Below are 23,591 nucleotides of genomic sequence, written 5' to 3'. Positions count from 1 at the left end.
ACCTCTTCTCCACCAGCACCGTCCCAGCAAAAAAAGAAAAAATAATCTCTGATGGCTTGATAACAGTCAAGTAAGCATTTTTAAGCAATTACAAACCTGGCAAAGGTTAGAGTCCTATTCCATTATCTGCAAATCTATAAGAGAAAAAGAAAACGACAGAATGATTTACCACATACGAGGTAATTCTCTGAATATTTAATTGTGAAATCAGGAAGTCCCAAGGTTTACCCTCTCCAACCACAGAAGCTGAATCGTACACTAACTGTGTAGTGTGGCAGCTGGTTCAAATCCTGGCTTTGTGCATTATTAACTATGTGACCTGGGGTAAGTTATTAGACCTCTTTCTCCCTTGTTGTCTCATCTATAAACTGAAATAAATAAATAACCACCTTAGAGAATTCTTTTTTCATGTACTGGAATTGAATCTAGAGCACTTAACAACTGATTCACATCCCTACCCCGTTTTATGTTTATTTTGATTTAGGGTCTTTCTAGGTTGCTTAGGGCCTTGCTAATTGCTGAGGCTGGCTTTAAACTTACTCTCCTTCCTCAGCTTCCTGAGCTGCTGGGAGTCACAAGTGGGTGCCATCATGCTGGGCCCAGAGAATTTTTTTTTTTTTTTTTTTTGGTGTTACTGGGGATCAAACTCAGGGCCTTGTTGCTTATGAGGCAAGCACTCTACCACTGAGCTATCTCCCCAGCCCCTCAGAGAATTCTTGAGAGCATCAAATATACTAAATACTTCAAGTATTTGGAACTGTGTCTGACACACAGTAAGCAGCATATGCTAGCTAAAATTATTTTAGAATTTTTTTTTAGAAATAATTAGATCATATTTATTTTCAAAAAAAAAATTTAATGTTAGAAACTCCATTTTTTTTTTTTTTTTGGTGGTGCTGGAAATCAAACCCGGGCCTTGTGCTTGCTAGGCAAGCACTCGACAAACTGAGCTATCTCCCCAGCCCTCAAAAAAATTTAATATGTGATGCCTAAGTCATTTCTACAGATTCAGTACAATATCATTTTTTTGGGGGGGGGGGGGTGATAAAAGTCAGAAAAAATAGTGAAATGCCAAGAAGCTAATGGTCAGTGCCAGAAAAAAAAAAAAAAAAAAATCAAAATCTTTTTCCAGATGGTTGAATACCAAACCTGAGCTCAACATGCATCAGGCCTCCCTCCAAACAAGTGGAAAAAAAAGAAGTGAGATGTTTCCTGCTTCAAGTCACAGTAAGAAATAAGTCAACAGACTCAGTAAGGTGGAATTATACAGCTTTTGCTTTGAATGGCAATGGGAAAAAAAATCAGAAAACCTTTCAGGAGTTTCCAAGAAGGGGGAAAAAAAAAAAAAACTCCAGGTAGTTCCAAAATCTTTATTTAGTGTTCTGACATAAACCATGTTAGTACATGAAGTTAAATCCCAAGCTTCTGTTCAATCTCAGTGCAAAGCTCTCCTGTCACTAGACAAGTTCAGTTCCAATAAAAGCACCAGAATGAGACGATTCCAAATATTTGCAGTCTGTTAACTCTAGCATACTTCCTCAGAGCTTGTAATAATAATAATGATGATAATAATAATAATAATAATAATAATAATGTGATTCCAGAAGTCGTCACCATACTTTCTCCCACTGGTTTTTAAAAAAAAAAAAAAAAAAAACTTAAAAACAAATACTCTATTATATAATAACTTGGAAGAGAATCCCACGCTGAATTCTGAACGATAAGTCTCTCCCTCCTCGCACCCATGCTCCATAATCATTGTTTTTAAAAGCAATAAGTCTGTCAATGAGAGCAGCAACTCGTGGCTTTTCAGGGTCCTGCATCCTGATGAGGTCCGAAATCTGAGGGTGTAAAAAGAGGCCTTTTATAAATAATAAATAAGTAAAAAAGCAATAAAAATTAGCTGTTTACAGTTATAAGCTGAAGCATCAAGAAGCAGGATTTAAATTTGTGAGAAACAAACATCTTAAGACACAATTCTTTGTACTTCAATGTCAAAGAAAAAAAGTACTCATTTACACACAACTTTCCAGAGAACTGCTTCTTAGCTTCTTGTTTTTTTTAAGTCAGATTATAGAATGGACACTACAGAACACTGTAAACACAAAAATCATTTTCATTAAAAACAAATACACACACATCCCTACAGCACACTTAAACCAGGAAATCTAGTTGTCTTCACAGATTCTTAAGGTCCATGTTACTGACATAAACTGATCACACAATCACATATTTCAACATACATATATGTGAACGAATTATTTGAATTGTGTGCTGGTTAAGTATTTTAGTTGTAGAACAAAATTGGATTCATGTAGCTTAGAAAAAGTCTAAATCTAAAATAGATTGTATTAACTGACTTATTTATAAAGACTGAATTTTGTCTTTTCTCTCTCTTCTCTCTAAACCACTTATGAGAACCTTCATGGAAAAGTCAAAGACTTGGTGTCGAAACTATCCACTAAAAAGACTCAAATAAATAATCCCCTAAGACCACCACTTCACAAAAGTTAGGGGAAGAAGTTTTAAAGACAGACAGCTTTTCAAAAATCAATTCCAACAGGTTGAGATTTTCAATTGTACAGCCAGGAAATAGCTTTGGCATAATGCTACTGCCACGCTTACTAGCATACAGCAGGTGTTCCTAACTGCATGATGGGAGAACAGCAGTCTGTAGAAAAGAGGAGCAAGTGCACATGCCCCTGGGCAGACATGAGCTCAGGCACGTCCACTCCAAGCACGTTGGCTGGAGAGCAAAGCAAGGGAGATGAGATGGTAGAGCAAGTTTCATGCCAATGCCACATGTGGGCCCCTTCATTCACATGGAATGGATCAATGGAACATTGGAATCAGGAGTGAGGTGATCAGGTTTCAGCAGATCACAGGCTGCTATTAGAGAATGGCCTAAAAGGTCATTCTGGAGATGTTTTGCTGTATTTCAGGCAGATGCTGGAGGTACGACTGGGGGGTAGCAGGCAGACAGGGCATTCAAGTCCAATTCCGTGACTCAGGAGGGCATTTACCCTAATTAGCTCTGACCTAAGTGGTAAAAAGTCTGACTCTGAGTCAACACATACTCATCTGTTGTACTTGTTGCAAATAGCTGTGCAGATATGACATAACACCAAGCAGATAGGATAAGTTCTGTAAAGGAAACTACACAAGGCAGAAACTACTCAAGAAGGCAAAACTTCCAGCCTTCCTTAACTGTCCTCTGCTTTAACTGCACCGGGTGGTTCTAATATCCTGTCATTGTTTAGATGACATTTCCCAATTTCAAATCGAGTGCTTCCATGAGTTACAATTTCCTATCTTTTTCACATCTTGCAAATACAAGGAAAGGCTCATCTGATTAATTGTGAGTCACCTTCCTCTTTCATGAGCTCAGTATCTTCTGGATCCCAAGCACCTGGTATTTAACTCATAGACTAGTTTATTACTCATTTATGTTTTAATCATTTTTACTCATGTCTGAGTTACATGAATAGAGGTGGACACATTCTATACATTAGTCTATGCAAAATTAAATGTATGGAACACAGCTGTCAAATGTCTTGTTACTCATCTTCTCTAATCAGTTCTTTTCCATAACAATCCAAATAGAGTCCAGTTCCTTACCAATACGTATGCACTGCCATACTGGAAGAGAAATAATGGAATGCAGAGAAAAGATTATCATTTTCATACACCACAAAGATACTTCTGGTAAAAAAAATTTCTTAAGCCATATGGATAGAGTTTTATTGTCAAATCTAGTTAAAATAGCAATGATTCATGCTGGGGTTGTAGCTCAGTGGTAGGTGCTTGCCTAGTATATGTGAGGCACTGGGTTAATTTTCAGCACCACATAATTAAGTAAATAATAAAATAAAAGTCCATTGACAACTAAAAATATTTTTTTTAAAAATCAATGGACTCTTAAAAGTATTTATTCATCCATTCATACTTGTGTTTGTACATATGTTCATTATATGTATATACACATGCATAGATATATATACACACACCCACCATTATTCAAATTACATAAATGATTCTTTAAGGCAAGGAAAGAAGCCAACTGTGTATATTTAGTAGTTACCTGAAACACTAAGTTAGCAATGTACATATTATTAGTTCTACAAATTATAATAAAACTCTTAAAAAGCAGAAGAGCCCTTCTCACATAGATTTCTTCATTTGCTAATAAGAAGAAAAAAAATTTCTTTTTCAGTGATTCATAATTTGTTCTCATCTTTATGCTCCTTTTTATTAATTTTAATCTCCTCTCTCCATTTCATGTGTTGATCAACTATGAACTATACAGTATCTTGTGTTTTATTTAAATAATGCCCACCATTTCTGGGCTTTTCAAATGCTACCTGATGATAGCTCTAAAACATTACATTGCTCAAATTGACCTATGAGGCATCCTGATGAATTTACAAATTACTCGCACCCAGTTTCTCCTGACCTCAGGCCCTAGTGAGTTATTACAGGGATTCTGCCTCACACTAAAGTCAGATTCATTAACCAACAGTGTGGTTCCTCCTTTATTCCCTTGATAACAAATAAGCCTGGCATTCTTGTGTTTAATTCTATTAACAGAGCCTATTAAATCTAGCACCCATTCACTCCATAAACTGGTCAATCTGAAGTATAGAAAAATATACTTATACCATTTCTACCAAATATGTCTATAAGTTGCCATCTTTCCCAGAAAACTTTATTTCCATCTGAGATTCTTTATTTATTTGGCTCACATACAGGTGGTAACAGAACTCTGCTGAAATGCTGATCCGTATCCCACCACATTCTGTGGTTATGTAGGGAGCAACACAGAGCCTGGCTTGGACATGGATCTGAGGCTACAATAACTGAACCAGAATCAGCTTTATCATCAAATCAGGGATCTTTCCCTTTGAAACAGATTCCATGTAATGTTCCATTTTGACCACTAAGCATAAACTCTATATGCTTTGGTTTCAGGATTAAAGTAATCTTAGTTTAACTTATTTTTCAATGAGTCATACTTTTCTCCAAATATGAAACCTTTCAACCTCTTTCTTCTTCTCTTTCTGTAACTCACCCTCTAACATCAATTTATCACAATGAAAAAGGAGAAAAGTACCAATTGTTGGCATTTCAGTAAGATAAACGCCCAGACTCAGGACCTGGACAGCAGAGGAAGTGTTTTTTCCAAAATCCTCTGTGAACTTTCAAAACTTCATTCCAAATGTGTTGCCAGAGAACAGAGCACAATGTGCTCCACTCGGAAAATTCTGCTTTGGCGAGATAAGGCTTGAGTGTGAGTTAAAGAGCCAGCTCTACCTTGCACTGTTATCCAAACAGAGGTATTCCCTTGGGTCAGCAGCACTGGAGTTAGTTGTTTTGACACCCTTGTCAATAAATAGCCAGCCTGAAATACATAAGAATAAACTAAATAAATATGAATACCAAGTTACATCTATATATAATATAAGTCACATAAATAAGTTCTAGTTTATCACTATTACTCAGAAGGCATGTGGGGGGATGGGATAAAACAGCAAAGCAAAGGCATCATGAAAACAGATATTCCTGGATATTTTTATAATTGTACTTATTCATCATTCAACAAATATTTACTTAGTGCCTACGTTGCGGGAGGCACCAAGCGTTAATACATTAGCTAACAAGTAAAATATGATGTGTGGTTACTGAAGCAAAACTATCAGGATGATCAGAAATTAAATAAACAATTACAACCCAACACGAAAACATATGATAAAGAAAAACAGATGATCTCTGGCAGCAGAGAAAGGCTCCTAGATTGCAGCCTTTTCATGGGTGGAAAGCATTTAGGGGAATGTCTCCTCCTTAAAAGAAGCGAAGGAAAAACCAAGCAGGGCAGTGGAGGGCAGGGAGCAGCTGAAGATCCCAGAGGTAAGAACTCAGGCATAGTTTTGTACAAAAAGTCGGGAGATGAGAAAGAGTATAGGGAGGCTGAGGCAGGAGGATCACAAGTTCAAGGTCACTCAGCAATAGCAAGGCACTAAGCTACTCAGTGAGACCCTGTCCTCTAAATAAAATTAAAAAATAGGGCTGGGGGATTTGGCTCAGTGATTGACTGCCGCGTTCATTCTGGTACCAAAAACAAACACAAACAAACAAAAAAAAAAAAACCACACAGAACTCTGAGGAAGAAAAAAAATTCTGGATGGACTGACAAGAACACATGATAAAGAAAGGTAGAAAGAAGACAAAAGAGGAATAAACACCAGACCACAAAAGGTGATATGCTGCAGGAGTCAAGAAAACAAGAATTCAAAACCATCACAACCAATGACAGCTTAAGAAATAAAACATGCACTGTAGCTACAAGATGAAACCACAATAGAAAGGGGGAAAAAAAGAGACAAGAATGAAGTAGGAGATGATGTAAGTCCTCCAGAAGAGAAATAAAGATGACCTAGACTTGTGGCAGTAGGAACAGGAAATCAGACAGACTGAGAACTCTTTATTAGGTAGAACAAAATTGACCTAGTAGTTGATAAAATGTCTAGGTGAGGGAAAGGCAGCAAGAGTGGCTCATATTTTTTGTTTGGGCAACAAGAGGACTCGTGGTTTCATCCAGTGAAACAGGCATTCAGGAATAGGTCAGAGCCTAGAAATAAGGATTTAATTTTTAACTTTTTTTTTTTAATGTATCCACGAGACATTGACTAGAACTCAGCAGGTAGGCAGGTAAACGTGGCCAACCTGGACTAGATACAGATTTGACTGGCATCAGCATCAGTCATAGGAGTTGATGTATGTGTGCTAAAGAAGGCAGATCTCTTTTTGTGGATGTCAAAGGTTTGATTTCCTTTAGCTAGTAAGTAGTATCCTACATAGTCAGTCCCAATGTAACAATCTAAAACCTAACTATCGACTCAATTATTTACATTTACTATTCTTATACTATATAATTTACTTATTAATTATATATAATTATATATTTTACTACACCATGGCATATGACACTAAAAATTAATTACAATCAGGTACGTTCTGCACCATTAAATATTTTTAAAAATGAAGAATTTCACTTTGAGATGCTACTTTCATTAATTATTAGGCCTTAACTCCTTAGCTCACAAAAATCATAGCAAAGTTATCTCCCCTCTCCTCTCTGAAGTCTCATCAAGTGACTCTAAGCTCTTTAAATCATAACATATGTTTTTAAAGAATCGGAGTATCATTCATGGAAAGAGTTAATCGAGCAAGTGCAGTGATGCACATTTTATACAGCTGAGGCAGGAGGATTGTCAAGTTTAAAGACAGCCTCAGCAACTTAGTGAGACCCTATCTCAAAATAAAAATAAAAGAGATGGGGATGTAACTCAGTGGCAAAGCACCTCTGGTTCAATCCTCAGTACCAAAAAAAGTTTATTAAACTTTGATGTGAGTCACATCAGAGTAAAGACTTAAGTATTTTATATATATATATATATATATATATAAAATGAAAATATTTAGTGCCTTTTGAATACAAAAGAACAAATGCATTGATCTCCAGGGCATTAGGTAAGGGGCAGTACCAAATACCATGGAAACCTGAATCACCTGAAGCTCCTGAATCACCTTTAGGTTACTTGATCAGTATCATTATAAAATAGGTCAAATATTCTTAACAATATTCACTATTTATATATTTAGTATTAAATGCTTAAAAGAATGTTCACCAGCCCTGTGATGGACAGAAGGAGGACAGAAGCTTTCTAATCCCTGTACTGTATACAATATGCACATCCCTAGACATACATAGATATTAAAGATTAGAAAGAAGGTAAGAGGGAGGGAGGGAAGGGAGAAGAGGACAAGGACACAGGGATCAAGTCCAGACATAAGGAAACAAAACCGTGTGTTTGTGTGTGTATGTGTGTGTGTTATACATACCTGTGTATGTATACACAGATGCTATATTTACAACCTGAATGGAAAGCTTAATGCCTTTTTAATCACAAATTACTTTCTCTAATGACGAGTTCTACCCAAAAGTGACATTTCTTCATTGTAATCTGCTCTGATTTGAATGTGTCCCCCAAAAACACAGGTATTGGGAAGTGGGCCTCAGGGGAGGGTTTAGGTCAGGAGCACCACCTTCATGAACTGACTCAGGCTGATCATAAAGAAGCTTGAGGATGTGATTCAAGCTCTTGCTCCACCTTGCCCCTCTCTCTGCCTTTGAGCCACAGATAACGCAGCAAGAAGGCCCTCATCAGATATAGGCCCCTCCCTCTTGGACTTCCCAGCCACCAGAGCCATGAGCCAAATAACTCTGTGGTTCATTATAAACCATCCATTCAATGCAATTCTGTTATATTCTGTTATAGTAGCACAAGAAGGACTAAAACATAATTAAAAGAGTCCATCCTTTTACCCTGTAAATCATATGTACTGATAGTTAAAATTTAAGAACCTACCTTAAAACTTGAATGGACCCTGTTGTTATAAAATATACCCAGTGGAGTGAGTTCTGGTTTCTCTAAGAACTGCAATCCACTGGACTCCCCAGTAGGTTCCTTGTGGATAAATACCATATTCCAGCATCCTATAAATGAAAGAGCAAGATTATTAAAGCCTTATTTTATAAAGACACTCTATGAATCACCCTCATACCCTAACTGCTTTGCCAGCAACATTAAATCTTTGTAACACACATTTTTCATTGTATTTGTTCCAGAACTGACTACAAAAAGTTGTGCACACATACTAGCAGCCTCAAAGCATTATATGAGGCATATTTTAAATCAAGTTTAAAGAAAAAAATTGATACCAAAATTTCCTTTCAAAACAACTTTCTCTCATTAGCTGCTTTACAACATTATGCAGGGTTAGAATCAAATAAGTCTTCCATGTGACCAGAACAGCTCAGCCTTAAGCAATGTGGTTTTGTTCTGTTTACCTCCAGACCTGATCAATAGATGAGTCATGCCTATTAAACAACTGTCCACCAGCATGTAGAGCTCACTGACTTCTTTCAAATAACTCCAATGCCCTTCCTGTCCTGAGGCAGATTTGTGCCAAAGGAAAAATAAAAACCACCACATGCATGAATCGGGATGCTGTCTCCGTCTGGAGCCTGTCTGTTCAATTTCAGTATTGCTGACCATAACAGGAGCAGAACAGTTTAAAATTTTTTGACAAAATGAGACATGAAAACGGATATTAATGGTCTTAATGCCTGTGAAAATTTTTCCTTTTATGATTGAAAATGGGACCAATATGAAGGCCAAAACTCACTTTGTGGAACTTTGATTAAACAGGTTATTCAAACATAAACATACAGTATACAAGAATAATATTAATTCAAATTCAGTACACATTTATTTAATGCCCACTATGTGCCAGGTATATAAAAAGACTATTCTCAAATAATTTGGTCTTATAAGAAATACAGACATGACTAAAACATATGTAATACTATTATATTCATTACAAAGTCCTCTAGGAACACAGAGGAGAGATGAATTATAGAAAGCATATGTACAATATTTAACATTTTTCCATGATAAATGTTTACAAATGGGTTTTAATAAAACAAACTCATCTGAAAAATGTTTGTCACCTCTACTCTTTTGGACACAAAACAGACAACTCTCAACGGCAGCATACCCCTGTGAGCTGAGGGCTGAGCAGACCCTCCCAGAATGCAATGGAGTTCAAGGGTAGCAGCTGTTTGCTGTTAAACACTGTGGTGTCAAAACAGGTACAGGGAGCGTTGTAAAAGGCAATGGAAAGGTACAATGAAGAAACAGTTTGATGTACTTTGGGTGGAAACTCTGCCAACGCTAGCTTCACTGGAACAGATTTTTTTTTTTTTTAAGAGAGGAAAGAAAGAATCCATGAAAAGACAGAGAACATACATATGCTTTCATTATTCTTATTGGAGCCCAGGAAGGGTATCTGACAATCTCACCTCACACTTTCATGGAGGAATTACAATTTGCTTTATTCTTCAATCCTTGACTTCTGAAAAGAGCTGAGAGTAGCTCGGCTCTGGTAGCTGCTGTGCAATGCAGCAAAGATCAGAGATGGTGCTGAGGAAGGCTGCTCCCCGACTCTCAGTCACCCCTTTCCGGTTAGACCACAGCACCAGCCCCGCACAAGCTCAAGAAATATTTGACGGAAAAGGAATGAACGAAACCTGAAATGATCAAATGCCCACGTCCTGCCCTGTCAAATAAGAATCTTCAAATGACAAGGACCTCCAGTCTACGTCTTATGTTTTAAAGGAAAAGCACAGATATGAGCTCAGCCATCACCCAGTGATGCCCATATTCTTATCTGAAAGAAATACTCCCTTAATCCTTAGAAACGATGCTAGGTATTTCTTTCCTTTTTGAATTTTTAAATAGTCATGATGTACCAACACGAATATTTAGGCATGACTGCAAGGCTGATATTTCCCTCCCGTAGTTTTCAGCACAGTTACAATCTTAATAGTATTCATTCATATATTAAATTAGTGGTTTTGAATCACACTCACTTGTAAGTGTAAATTTCTCCAGGTTTATCAAGGGGACATTTCTACCATTTAAAATTTTTCTACTTACTTTTTAGAACCTTATTCTCGCACGTGTGTGTGTGTGTGTGTGTGTGTGTGTGTGTGTCTTAAATAACTCAGGGCACTGAATTAATCATGGCACATCACTGAGTTTCTAGCTACCCTATTAAGGAGATGAAATGCCTAAACGCACACAATCCCTCCATTTAACAAAAGAAAGTGCCCTTCAACCAGCGAGACAACTGTCACAGTAGCCTAAAGACTAATCCACTCCCATAAAGAAAAAGCTGAGGCTCTCTTTGCTCACCAACACTAGAAATTAAAGTGGTTCATTTCTTGATCACATAGGAACATGAGATTCCAGAAAGATCATACAAAACATATCTATGAATGCACTCTGGAGAAGACCTAGCCCTAGAGATCAGCTCACCTCTTTTCCTCCACTGATTACCTGTCTTAATAGACTATGGAAACTAACTGTAATAAAGGATTTAGAAGAAACAGAATAATGATCTCAGATACTTAGAGCACTCAACCAGACAAGGGGTATCAGAAACAAGGTCATGCTTGGGTTCTACTGGCATGCAAGATATCACACCCATTTATAAACATGAATAATACAAAAAAAAAAAAAAAAATCTGAAAACACTTTAGTATTATTTACCTGGGATCCTGCAGCTGCATTATTAATTAGATGATTGTTGGGATGAGCGATCCAGAAAGTTGAAACAGCCCTGCAAGGCAGTTTTGAAGGTGATTTAAACATTCTTCATGAAAAATCATGCCCATTAAAAACTTCCTCTAACAAGCTTTCCCCGAAAGTCACAGGACTTGCCCATCACACAGGAGTTTTCCTCTCTGCCAATTACTCACATACAGTCAGTGGCGGGCACAGGGACATAATTTCCAAATACTTTATCTCGCATGGTGGTGCACATGGAGTTGTTCCTATCAGTGGGGAGGAGAGTGCCTGGCTTGGTGAGAAGTCCCAGATTGTGAAACAAAGTATTTCTCTGTTCAATACCATCTTCCAAAAAGAAACAATGACCTAGTGTGTCGAATCCAATGGTGTCTTTTATCTGCAGAAACACAAGTGTATAATGTCATCAGTAACGAAATGGACTGGGATTTAAGTGACAAGATCTGCTCAGTGTAGCACACAGTACAAATGCAAAAAGAAGTTTTTAATCTTAGCAGAAGGGGCAAAGTCAAATGTCAAGTTTTATTTCTGGCTGAAGATAATTTAGGTAATAAAAAATGTAGGCTTCCTTCAAGCAGAAAAACAGCAGAATTCTTAGAGCAGTAAGGTATATGGATAAATAGTTTACTTAAGCAAAACTGAGAAGTCATGGGAGTTATTGGAGAATTGTCCTTAAAATGACAGACAATATGTCAACGTAATGGAAGCTACTCACTAGCAAGCCATTGGTCCCATGCACAGTGATGCATCTTGAAAAGCTGTGATGAATAGAGAGGCCATCCACAAACGTTGTGTGTCTGTACCCGCCTTTATGATCCACGTCCCCACACAGATGAAAATGAATAGGGTACCGCCCCAGCTGCTGCTGACCCATGTGCTTCAATTCCACATAGGAGAGATGGACTGAAGTAAAATTTTTCATTATCTACAAAACAAGGTAACCAAAATCAAACCAACACTTCGGAGAAGAGGAAAGTAGCAAAAAATATTGTTTAAATACAAAATAACTGAAGGAGGCTATATATTTGAACATTCCTTCTGCATCCTGTTTTCCCAGATCCTCAGTTAATAATTTAGGAAATGCTTTTTAAAACGCCATAAAATAGCTTTCAATTAGGAATAAAGGTAGATGTAACCAGGAAAGGTGCAGAAACAATTTCTGCATGTATGTTGTGACTTGTTCAGCCGCAGGTATTCCCTGACCACTTATAATGGGTTATGTCCTGATAAAACCATTATTAAATTAAAATTCTGCAAGTCAAAAATTCATTTAGTACACCCAATCTACCAAATATCCTAGCTTAGGAACAAAGCACACTGTTGAATTTAGATTGTTTCCCTTAGTGATCTTGTAGGTGACAGGAAACTGCAGCTCAAAACCACTGCCCAGAATCTCCAGAGTACAGAACAGCACAGTTCTCCCTCCAAAAAGATCAAAATTCAAAATCTGAAGCAAGGTGCCTACCGAACACGTAACACTTTTATACCATTGTAAAACTGAAAAATTGCTGAGTCAGGGACTGTCTATACTTTGGTCATTCCTAATCTCATTCTTTTATTTCTATAGCCTCCACCACAAACAGTTATATATTTCTAAGTCCTCCTCAATATTTTAATTACTACAGAATATTGTTTGCTTAAGTTCTTTTTAAAAATTTTTCTGTGATCCAAAGCTAGAGCAATATTTTTAAGCACTGAATTTTCAATGATATAACTAAGCACACAGGAATAAAGCTGATCAACATTTCTAAAATCAGTGAAACAGAAATGCTACTAACACCCACAGGCTAGTCAATGCAGAAAGCGATTTAAAACACATATGGTCAGAAATTCAATAGAATACAGAATACTGCCTACCATGGACTAAGTAATATTCTTACAGAATAAAAATCTTCATTCAATATATATACAGAAATACATTTTGGATGTACATACTACTACTGCTCACTCTTTAATAATATGGTTTTAAAAGAATTGATTGATTCAGAAATTGTATGCACTAATAACAAGATCACTCATACTTTTGTCTTTTGTGTCTGCTTTTTGAGGTTTTTCAAAATATGTTGATTTAGTTCTTCAAGGAATAATTCTTAAATGATTGAACTACAGGCCCAGGTCAGCTAAATAAAGATGTGATTTTTTGTTTTAGTTTTTGAAAATATCCTCATTTATTTAAAAGATAAATAAAATATGATTTCTTTTTAATATTCCTATATATCTCAACCACTTGAAAGTTCCTTCAAATGTGTACTTAGCAACTAGGATTTTCAAAGAAATCGTCAAATCCTTTTGCCTACCATGACGTGTCCCCCAAAGGTATCATAATCAAAGAACTGGCACTGGTTTTCTGCGTAGCAGGAGTCCTCCATTTCTCCATGGATCACAATATTCCGGGTGAGAATTCCAACCTCAGCTCTCATGTCTACACCATCTATGATCTCTCCCATATGCAGGAACTGAGGGGTTTCTGGACAATGTGAGCAAAGGAAAACGAATATTCCAAAAAAGAAAACATGGAACAAAAATATATTCCTCTCCATTTCATAACCCCAAGACTCGATTAATGGCTTCTCATCTCCCATTCTCTAAACTTCCAAATCTCAGCATCTCAGGATGAGGAATTTCAAAGATTATCCAGTCCAACTACCCATCCAAACCCTGAATCCTCACTACTACTTGTCCTGCCAACTCTCAAACCCAGACAGGAACAGCGAGTTTACTAAAGTAGCCCAATCTTTCATAAAAAGCACTAATGACTTGGAATTTGCCTAATAACCCATAATCCTTCCCTCTAGTTCCTGACCTTGTTCTAGCCCTAGGACATATGAAGAACCAAATGTAGTGAATCTATTTAAAACAAAAAACAAAAAAAAAGTTTTGTAGAAGGTGAATATCAAGATGTCAAGTTGTTTGTGCTTCTACTTCAAAGCTAAAGCAATCTGCAGTTAGACAGTGGCCATATAAAAATTACCATCTTTCCTTTCCCACTTCTTGTTTTAGTACTAGTATGCATTCTTTTAAATGGTCACCTTTACTGGAAGTTCAGAAGTAGTTTCATAATCAGTTTTTTTCTCTGATGCTCTTAAACTCAGGAAGGAAAAATACAAATAAATCATCAAGTTGAGTTCACAGAGACTCATAATCACGTAGACTTGTCAACAGGAGTGGGAATTTCCAAAAAAATTTAACGCCAGATGGTATCACTTTGGGGAATTTTTTGATTGCTTTTATTTGGTGATTTAGTTTTTTTATTTGTTTGCTTTGCTTCTGCCCTATATTATCAAGAGAAGGAAAAGTATAACACTGCATGAAGCACAGAGAAAAAAATGCCAAGCAAGTCAATCATCCTATTTTAAGTAGAAAATGTTCCTTTAAACTTCAAAGCTCTCAGTGATCTATTACACTGAATTACTGAAATACTGGGCACTTATTGAACAGTTACTATAAATGCTTTTGTTTTATACCATAATTATATTACTTTGAGTAAAGACACAAGGAAAACAGTAAGTAGAATGTGCAATGAATCCCATACATGAATGCACAGGGGGCTTTGCCTAGTACCAGGTTCAGAATAAGTACCTGGTGTCAGTCGTTCTTTTTATACACAGCTTACACTGAGAATCCCTCTGTGTACTGCTATCCTTCAAAAAATGTATTATTCAAGATTATGATAGGAAACACTCTTATAAAAATAACTATTAGAGTCCATTTTAAATATTATTGAGATTTTGTCAAGCAAACCTCAAAAATCACAGAATTTTTTTTGTTGTTAAGAAACACTTCTATTAAAAATGGATTTAGGGGGCTGGGATTGTGGTTCAGTTGTGGAGCGCTTGCCTAGCACAGGTGAGACCCTGGGTTCAATCCTCAGTACCACATTAAGATAAATTAAAAAAATAAAGGTATTGTGTCCATCTACAACTAAATATTTTTAAATATTTTCTACAATTAAATATTTTTTAAAAAAAATATTTAAAAAAATGGATTTAGTCAACAGTTGGGTTTGTTATTATGCAATAATGGGAAATTATTAAGGAAGAAACTAAAAAGGACTTGGAAAATCAATTCATCTAGTCTACATCTAGTCTACCCCTGGGATTGAACCCAGGGGTGCTTTACCACTGAGCTACATCTCCAGTTTTTTAAATTTATTTTTTAATTCTTATTTCTGTGAGACAGGGGCTCGCTAAATTGCTGAGGCTGGCCTCAAACTTGAGATCCTCTAGCTTCAGATTCCCAAGTAGCTGGGATAACAGGTGGGTGCCCAGTTAGTTCACAACTTTTTAAGTTTTAAAAAAAAAAAAAACTAAGGCACAGAAACACTAGTTTGCCAGCTACGCATCATTAATAGCAGGAACATTGTGCATTAATATTTGTAATTCCCTCTGGGAGCTAATGTTCAATGCCCTACACTACTGAGATCTTTAATACTGAGGATGATGGTCATGGTGATAAATGGGTTAAAAAATGATTCCAAAAATCAAATCCCCAAGAAACAGTTTCCTATGACATACATTTAATGGTCTGATACCTTTAACTTTGACCTGAAAACGGTTACACTCCGGGCAGGGTAGAAGAGTGAACTCCTCAGCTTGATACATAGAATAGTCCGTGCTTGCAACCACAATCTGGTCTCCAGGCTTCCAGCTACTAACATCATCCAGCAAGTGAAGCTTCACTCCATCCACAGGCTCCACCCGGAATCCTGAAAGAGAAACGCCTAAACAAAAAAGAAAAACAAAAACAAAAAAGTGAGGTATTAACAGGAAAATCGATCTTCTCCCTAATTCACAAATCAAAAGTTAAATGCAATTTAGCAGACATTTACTAGGGCTACCAAGGTGTCAATCACTCCACAAATATGAATGATAAAATATAGAAATGTATATGCACCTCTAGCCATGATACAAAAATGTAACATTCATAAACTGCTTTAAAATGTTGAAGACTCTCAATCCCCAAATTCCTTGCTGTATTTCAATTCCATGTTACAACTGTAATACTGCCCCAAACAATCTTAATATGTAACAAAAACATCATACTTGGTAGAAGTGGTCAAGTACAGAATAGCTCTGTAATAAATATCCAGTGCTTCAATCTGATCCAAGCACAGAAAAAGAGATAGGACGTTAATGCACAGATATATCAGAAATAAAAGTTTCACACACACACAAAAAAAAAAAAAAACCCTCATTTCTGTGCCCTTGATCATGTTTTTTTGTTTGTTTCTTTTTGTTTTTAGCTCACAAACAGCAGAAAGTTCTTATCACAGTTCTAGAGACTGAGAAGTCAAGAAGACCAAGGCACCAGCCACTCCACTGCCTGGTAGAAGCTTGCTTTCTCGTGGATGGTACCTTCTCTTTGGTTCTTATATGACAGAAGGACAAACACTTGCTTTATCCTTTACCTACAATGTCCTTCCGCTCTTGTTCAGTATCTCGGGGGAGGGTGGGTATTAGGGATTGAACCAGGGGTGCTGTACCACTGAACTACATTCCCAGGCCTTTTGATTTATTTTATTTTGAAACCAGGTCTCACTACATTACTGGGGCTGGCCTCAAATTTTCATTTCTCCTTCTTCAGTTTCTTAAGTTACTGGGATTAAAGGGGTACCCCACTGAGCCTGGCACTGTCCACCTTTTTATAAGCATCAGGTGAATCTTTAAAGACTTCTCAAACATCATTGCCAGCAGTAAAGCTCTCTTTTCAGTCTTCTTATGCATTCCTGTTAACTCATACCTTCCCAGTGGAAGGGTAGGCCACCTCCTCCCAAGGTGCATCAGCGAAGGCTGCCCCGCATGCGTCTGTCTAGGTACTCACTACTCTATGTTGTTCAAAGTATAGTGCCACAGATGTCTGCTGAATGAACAAGTATGACTAGCTTGATCTGCAATGTGACCTGAGGTCACATGATGGTGGCCCTGTCCATCTCAGTGCCATTCCCAGGATGATATAAATTATACAACCTAGTAGTTACTAATGACCGATCTTTATTAATATCGCCTTTGAAATTTGGAACTGGTTCCCAATTAGGCAGATGGGAACTGAACTTATCAACTTCTCCATCACTTACACTTCTTTTACATGCAACCCAGTGTAGAAGCATTTCCTGCTTCTACAACATCCATGTTGGAATCTGTCATGAGTCAAAAGCTGATCTCATGGAAATGTGTCTGGAATAGAAGGCAGGTACTTCATAACATCAATGGAGAAGGACACACAGCCCATTTCAAGACATCTGTACAAATATCTGTACTTCTCTATCATTCTAACAACATACTACTCTGGGGCTACTTTAAAATGCTGACTCTAAGGGGCAATGACAAGAGCCAAAGAACATTTACTTAAGCCAGGGGAATCAAAAGGAAGGAAATTCAAGCAAGGAACAAGGAAAAATATAGTCTTACAGTCTTGAGCCAACTATCCAGATAAAACCTAACATGGGCAAGTTTTGCATTATGTTCTTTTAGACTTTGACCTGTCCTGTTTTTGTGTGTCATAAAAATACCTAATAACTTTATATGCTTTTTGATATATTTATGGATCCAGACACTGAAGCCTATAATGGTATTTTATCCAAAAAAAAGTAATATAAATAATATTAATTCTAGTAATCATAATAATACCTAACACTTTTTGGAACTTCACATGTATAATCACTGTTTTTTGTTTTGTTTTGTTTTTTTTTGCAGAATCACCTTTCATCAAAACTTTGAGAGTCAGAAATTATATAATTATATTCACTACAGATAAAGAAACCAAGATCTAGGAGTTAGGATACTGGCTAAAATAATAGCTAAAAAAAAAAAAAAAATGATAGAGCCCGGAACTGAATTCTAATCAACTTCCAGAATCCAACTTCTTTATTTTTTATTTTGCAACAGGGTCTCTCTGAGTCCCTGAGGCTGGCCTCAAACTTGTGATCTTCCTTCCTCAGCCTCCCGAGTAGCTGGAATTACAGGCATGCACCATCAAGTCCAATTTCTTTACCTCTAAATTATTCTCTCTTTCCAAGAATAAAAACAGGAAAATTGATTTAAAAAAAAAAAAAAAAAAGGTGATTAAAAGCTCCACAGCAGCAACAATCATTTACCCAAATTTTCAGTTTTAATAAAAGAAAATACTGCCCCTAAAAAAGGGCATTTGGTGACAAATGCCTGTAATCCCAGCAATTCTGAAGGTTGAGGCAGGAAGAATGCGATTCAAGCCCAGCCTTGGTAACTAAGCAAAAAGACCCTGCATCAAAATTAGGAAGAAAAAAAAAAAAAACAGGGATGTAGCTCAGTGGTGAAGTGCACCTGGGTTCAATCCCTAGTACTAAGAAAAGGAGGGGCAGGGGCAGCTAAGGAACATTCATTGTTTCATTTACAATTCCAATATTTTTTCTAAAAATATGAGACAAATAATGCTTGATTTGAAAGATGATAAGAAACTATTTATTTAAAAGGAGTGTCAGAAGGTTAGATGGGAATACCATTCAACAATTCCTCGCTTTTTTCTAGATTTACAAGAAAATTCTGCAGATTTTCTCCTGTTAGCACATTGAACTGGAAGTTTCAAAGGAAAGAGGTTCAGTCCTTTGCTTCCTGGGGAGAATTTCCACCTCGTCCAGAAACTAAGAGTCACTAAGAACACTGGACACAAACAATAGCCTATGATAGAGAAAGAATGTTCCCTCCTACAGAAATGTCATTCCTAATGTGGAAATGGAGACATTTTCTACAAAGGAAAAGCTGACTCAAGGTCCATCAGTAATCTCCCCTGCCTGGAACCTTCTGAGACAGGACCACAAAATTCCATTGACAGGACCAAAATCTGCTAAGAAAAGTTTCTCACCTGCCTATTTTGCTAGAGAAAATCATGGTGTGGTAGAAAGAGGAACAGTCCTGGAAGCAGAATGCTGGGGCTTGATTCCAGCTTCCTTAGCATAATAGATACCATTTTCCTCACCCCAAGCCCAGAAAGTTGCTTGGAGGTAACATGTGAAAGTTCCTGCTATTTATCAGGGACTCCATTTAATTGTTTGTCTTAAAGCAAAAGAATATTTTTAATCACAGTGATACAAAACATCCTTATAATCCCAATCATGTTTGCATCATTGTTAACATAATTGAGTGCTACATGCACTGTGCTAAAAATAAAAACTTCACATTCTTCACCTCTGTTATTCAAATCAGCCCTAAATGGTGGCTTCTATTATTATTTCCATTTTGCGATGAGAAAACTAAGGTTTAGGAAGTTAAAGTCACATGCCCATGATCATATATGAAGTTAAAGAGCTAGGATGGGAGCTCAGGCATCCTGTCAAAAGAAATCCGTGTTAGTGAACACTTTGCTACATTGCTGCTCAAAACTGAGCTATGGCCCGAGTTTAAAGCAAAGCTTTCTGGGTAATTACAGATGTGATAAGCAACTCTTGATTTCACTCTTTCACATTAATTCTGTTTATGTTTATAAAAGAAAGCTAGTGGAGAAGCACAGACAGGAAGATGCTGTTCTACAATTGGAGCTAAAATAATCTGGTGGCAAGATGGATCAATTTTAAAATGCTACAGAAAACATCCTTAAAAGGAAAAAAAAAACCAAACAGACACTCCCTAAACACTTTGTGCTAGGCAATATTTGAATATAATCCTGAAAGATGGACTATTAAAAAATGATGTTGAAGAAAGTTCAAATAAGATAACTGTTAGGAAAGCAGGTTATAGCAAAATGCAGGGAGGAAGACATATAAAAAAAAAAAAAAAGATCCTAGACTTATCATGCACTGAAATAATTCTCTCTGAATTAGAGGGCTGAAGATTAATTTTTACTTTGTACTTCTCTGTGTTTTCCATTTATCCATAAGATAAAATGTATTAGCCAGATCATTAGGGGAAAAAACTGCCTAGTAAATGAGAAGTCTGAGGTGTTCAAAGGTAATATTAGGTGGTATATTTACATTAAGAGAAGATACAAAGTACAAAATCAGGTCCACTATCATTGCACATAACCAAAGGCAGTTCACCCTATCACACTGAGATTGGTTCATTTAATGCCAAATCCAGGAAACAAATTAATTTTTACTACTTAATCACACTCTATGACTCAAAAAAAATCAAGAGCAAAGTCCAACTGGAGATGTTCAAACTAGAACAGATCATTTTTCTAATCTAGGAAGAGCTCTTGAGTCTAAAAGATTTCAATATAGTACGGAAACAAATTTCAGCTTCTACTGGTAAAGAATCCAACCAGTCAGTCATGTGATACAAAATTCCTTTATAAAAATCTGGTCCAATACTTAGCAATGTGTTACGAGAATATCAACTACCCTTGCCTACCTTCAATCCATTCACTATAGGCTGTCACAGAGAACTTCTGACCATCCACAGTGTAAAATTCTCTTTGGGCCAGAGCCTTTCCGCCACTACTGTGGTTTTCATAGTTTCTCACGGATTCATTGCAAGAAGTACTTCCCCCATCAATGACACCAACTAAAGCCCAAGCTTGCCTAGAAAGAAAAAGAAAAAACTGATCATTAGTCACAGGAATAACCTACATCTCTAACACAGATGTGATGGCAGGTTGCTTTTTAATCCTTACATTTCATTTTTGCAGATTGCTAAGCCACTTTTCCCATGAGGTTGCAATTCTAAACTTTGAAGTAACTGGTATGTTAAAAGCAAACATGCCTGATTTTCAAATACTTGCTTGTCCAGCTCTTTAACAGGTAGAACACTGATGACTATGATTCCGATTAATCATGGACTTCCTCTCTCAGTACACACCCAAATCATTCACGTATCATTCTGATCACAGAGTCATTCACTGTCTTTCTCTATGAATGATTACTACCTGCTTTCTTTTACACTATCTTCCACAATGTTTTCAAAAATCCAGATGCATCATAGAATCATATAGGGAACTTTAGAAATAATATCAACACTCAGACCTAACTCAGCTCTATGAAATCATAATATCTAAAGGTTGGACCAGCATTGGTATGTTTTTAAAGTTCCCAAGGTGATCTAAATGTGCAGGTAGACTTCAGAACCACTGTGTTGGAGCGTGGCTCTCAAATTTAGTCAGCATCAGAACCATCTAGGGGGTGAGGCAGCATGCTAGATCCACCCAAGGACCCAAAGTTGAACCTGAGAATCTGCATCTCTAATACATTCCCAAGGATGCTAATGCTGCTGGGTCAGGGAACTGAACTTTGAGAATTCCTGATTTAGAGATTAAACATCACAGTAGGAATACCAACTCTGATTGCACTTCAGTTGCTTGGGGGTCCTACTTACCAGTAAGATCCTGCCCTAAGACAGGCCCTAGGCATCAGAAGTTTTTTAAGTCTCCAGGTGTGCAGGCAAGTTTGAAAAACAGTGAGTCAGACTTTTTTTTAACATTCTTAAGTCTCGGAATCACTATCCAACAGATTTTTGATTTTACATACCAATGTCTATTTGTTGAAAGCAATATGTTTGAAAATGCCATTTTATTTCTGTGATACTAAATATCCAAGGGATTTATTTGCTCAAGTTTGCGGCTAAAATCAAAGAAAAAAAGACAATAACAAAAGCAAGAAAATTTGCCTTTAAGCCTCCTGATTCAAAACATGAAAAGAAGAATGTGAATTTCCTACTTTAGAAAAAAAAAAAAAAAAATGCCAAATGTAATCTATGCCAGACAGATGGCTGGATATTCAGACAAAAGCTAACCAAAGCATGCCTACACCCTTAGAAACCCACAGCCACCCCTGTGGATTAGCTCCTCTCTGGCTGACAATGCTTTGTAGCTTTTGTTTGTATCCTTTGATACAGCAGAAAGGATCAAATAAAGAATGTCTCAATTTATTATCTCCCATTTGAGAGGGTAGGAGAGAAAGAATGTCAGAGGCTTCTTTTATTTACCAGAACTGCCTCAGCAACTATAAAACAATGTTCCATTCTACTGACATTATCTCCAAAACACTCCTACTTCCCTCTTCCAGTTGGGGAAAATTTCAATGCATCAGAACACTATCTTCAAAGGGGTGCATGTTTATGCACACTGGAGATAGTGTCAATGTAATGGAACACTGGCGAAAGATCACGATTCTAATTCCTCCATCGAGTTAGTGACAATATTTTAAAGGGAATTTAGAAACCATTCTAGAAGAGGACCAAAGTCAAAATAGTCACAGCTGGTAATTATATAAATCTAGAAACCATGAGGGTGTTAAGAAATTTAAGTTTAGGGGCTAGGGATATAGCTCAGTTGGTAGAGGGCTTGCCTCGCAAGCAGTAAGGCCCTGGGTTCAATCCCCAGCACCGGAAAAAAAAAAAAAAAAAAAAAATAGAAGTTTAGCTGGGTGTGTGGTGGTGTATGCCTGCAACCACAGTGTCTCACTGTAGGATTAGCGTGTATGCAGGCCTTAGTTTACTCACTAAAGAAAAACTCTGAGACGGTGTCCTTGCCCCTAAACATTAATGAGCATCTAGCACTAAGCATCTCCTAATGAAAGGTGAAAAAAGGGCATTTTCAAAGCATTACACACCCTTTCTCTTCACTAATTTTGTCTTCTAGAATTTCTATAGCCAGGCGTGATGTACATGTCTATACCCCAGCAGCTTAGAGGATAAGGTAAGAAGATCCTGAGTTCAAAGCCAGCCTCAGCAACTTAGCAAGGCCCTAAGCAACTTAATGAGGCTCTTATCTCTAAATAAAACATTTAAAAAAGGGCTGGGGGTGTGGCTCAATGGTTAGGCACCCTTGGGTTCAATCCCCAGGACCAAAAAAATACCAAAACTATTCCTGTAGATAATACTCCATTCAATAACCTACCATCAAAGGCAGGGGGACTTCAGTCTCTGGGTTTTGAAGTCCTCTTACTTTGCTCACTGCAGATATTTCCCAACTTTACTAAGAACATTCAGCAGAATTAAAACTTCTGTTTTTTTAATTAAATGTTGAGCCAGCTACTTCCCCCAGACTCAGGACTGCATTAGGAAATCATGGTTAATAAGTAGATGCCATGAGAACCATAAATAGTAGCAATGAATTTTACTGTCTAGATAAAACTTTTTCCTTCCTCACAGATGCTAGGATTCTAGAGACCGGAGTCAATCAAACAAATGGGTTAAAAGTATAAACATGCACTCAAAGTGTTCTAAAAGAGATGGAAAACTGAGCATGTCCCACCCCTCTGGGCTTTACAACTTAGCATGGAATTGTGTCCTAACTTTTCAACCCCTAAGTGGCCTCAATCATCCAGAATTTCTATCTTCAGGAGGTAATGGAAAAAGGAAGCCTCCTTGAAGGTAAATTAGTCTTTATGCCACCTGACCAGTTTTCATGACCACATTTCTGTTCTTTTCTCAAGCCCGACAAGATAATTCACATTGGGCTTCATGAGTCAGAGCC

The 23,591-nt window shown here is 37.1% G+C and overlaps 1 protein-coding gene across 1 annotated transcript in view; it reads right to left on the bottom strand.

Annotated features, from left to right (window-relative positions):
• The window catches only part of CEMIP2 (cell migration inducing hyaluronidase 2), a 125,903-nt gene that overhangs the window by 76,081 nt on the left and 26,231 nt on the right, over positions 1 to 23,591 (bottom strand).

The sequence above is a fragment of the Sciurus vulgaris genome (assembly GCF_902686455.1).
Source record: "Sciurus vulgaris genome assembly, chromosome: 15".
Taxonomy (NCBI): domain Eukaryota; kingdom Metazoa; phylum Chordata; class Mammalia; order Rodentia; family Sciuridae; genus Sciurus; species Sciurus vulgaris.
Note: the sequence above shows the minus strand (reverse complement) of the source record. Positions and strands in the feature narration are given on the sequence as shown.